This window comes from Periophthalmus magnuspinnatus, chromosome 7 (genome assembly GCF_009829125.3).
Source record: "Periophthalmus magnuspinnatus isolate fPerMag1 chromosome 7, fPerMag1.2.pri, whole genome shotgun sequence".
In the NCBI taxonomy this organism is placed as follows: domain Eukaryota; kingdom Metazoa; phylum Chordata; class Actinopteri; order Gobiiformes; family Gobiidae; genus Periophthalmus; species Periophthalmus magnuspinnatus.
In genome coordinates, this window is record NC_047132.1 from 8,446,467 (window position 1) to 8,448,577 (window position 2,111).

At 39.1% G+C, this 2,111-nt stretch overlaps 1 long non-coding RNA gene across 1 annotated transcript; it reads left to right on the forward strand.

Annotated features, from left to right (window-relative positions):
• The first annotated feature begins 624 nt into the window (after positions 1-624).
• On the forward strand, positions 625-1,591 carry LOC129456378 (uncharacterized). Its single transcript, XR_008648733.1, has 3 exons — positions 625-907; positions 963-1,028; positions 1,073-1,591. It is a non-coding gene; the product is annotated as an uncharacterized LOC129456378 (long non-coding RNA).
• Positions 1,592-2,111: the final 520 nt, after the last annotated feature.

Below are 2,111 nucleotides of genomic sequence, written 5' to 3' on the forward strand. Positions count from 1 at the left end.
ATCCAGAAACTATCACTAAATCAAATCAAAAACTAAAACTGGAATTACACCAAGACTAAACCAGGATTATGTCAGAGAAAATAAAACTAGAAAGCTATATAAGGCTAGGACATTACGAACTCCAAGAAGAAGAAGTGAAAGTGGACTAAGTTTGGTCTAATTTAGGAACAAAGACATTTTAAAGACTAAAGTTGGACTAAACCTAGATTCAAATATTCCAGGTTCAAACCATACAAACCAAAACTAAACCAGTACTAAACCAGTCTTCAACTAAAACCAAGACTTCCTATTAGGGAAAAAGTAGCACACCACTATTAGTATAACAACTAAACCAGTACTGTACCAGGTCTAAACCAGATCTAAACCAGATCTAAACCAGGACTAAACCAAGTCTAAACCAGATCTAAACCAGGACTAAAGCAGGACTATACCAGGTCTAAATCAGATCTAAACCAGGACTAAAGCAGGACTATACCAGGTCTAAACCAGATCTATACCAGGACTAAACCAGGTCTAAACCAGTGCTGAACCAGGACTAAAGCAGGACTATACCAGGTCTAAACAAGGTCTAAATCAGGACTAAACCAGGACTAAAGCAGGACTATACCAGGTCTAAACAAGGTCTAAATCAGGACTAAACCAGGTCTAAACCAGGACTATATCAGGTCTAAACAAGGTCTAAATCAGGACTAAACCAGGTCTAAACCAGGTCTAAACCAGGACTATATCAGGTCTAAACAAGGTCTAAACCAGGACTATATCAGGTCTAAACCAGGTCTAAACCAGGTCTAAACTAGGACTATACCAGGTCTAAACCAGGTCTAAACCAGGCCTAAACCAGGCCTAAACCAGGACTATATCAGGTCTAAACCAGATCTAAACCAGGTCTAAACCAGGACTATATCAGGTCTAAACAAAGTCTAAACCAAGTCTAAACCAGGACTATACCAGGTCTAAACAAGGTCTAAACCAGGACTATATCAGGTCTAAACCAGGTCTAAACCAGGACTATATCAGGTCTAAACCAGGTCTAAACTAGGTCTAAACCAGGACTATATCAGGTCTAAACAAGGTCTAAACCAGTACTATAAGTAGTTTAAACATATTGCACCTCATAGTTTCGATCCTGAGAGCAGAATGTCAGATGTGCTTCCTCTCATTAGCAGTACAAACCCACTCACTCACACTATCCCCTTATTGTCAGTGCAGTTTAATACCAGAGGAGCTGACGGACCTCCAGGCCAAAGCATCGATCGCCTCCTTGCATCCCTCCTCTGTCTTCTGTGTAAATCGCTTCTATCCCTTTAGATCCTTTACATTCACATAACTGCAGGGTGAAAGCTGATTCCTGCACTGATGCTTGGCTTTCTCTGCTCCTGTGGGGTAAAGCTACAATCAGAGTATAATGTATTCAACTGGCAACATCACTGTAACTACAAGCTATCAACATGTACTTGGTGCCTTCCACAATGTAGTCCGGGGATAAATGCTTTATTCTAGGGCTGGGCGATATGTCCAAAAAGTCCAAATCAAACCAAAATGTTTCCCCTCGTATTGAAAAGTCATAAATAAGCTAAACATTCATGACCATTCACACAGTCCATCTTTCCCACAATCAAGGAATAATTTGTCTTCATAAAATGCTTCTTTATAAAAGGTCTGGTCTTAATAAAAACAAATAAAACAACATCAATTTCCTGAGCATAAATATATAGACAAATATAGACTTTTAATTAATACCACTGAACACAAAAAAAGTCATTGGTCAACTTTCTTCTTCTTCTTCTAAAGTCTGAACTCTGCTCCAAACCACATGTTTTTACTGACTGGGCTGTGAACCTCTAGATTAAAAAGACCCAAGCTGATTAGAAATGATTGAATCTCAATTAGATTTTGATTAATTGCACAGCCCTTCTCTATTTCCCTTTGAAAATCCTTCCTCGCTGAGCCCTGGCAGTCGATTTGTGTCTTACAACTTGGCAAAATAACCTAACGTGAAAGCTGGCCTCATAAATCTTCTTAAATCTACAGTAGCTAACTTTTCTGGTGTAGAGCTAGTCGCTTACTTTGTCTTATAATTGTCTTATCTCTAGGGAGACGAGCAACTGAAG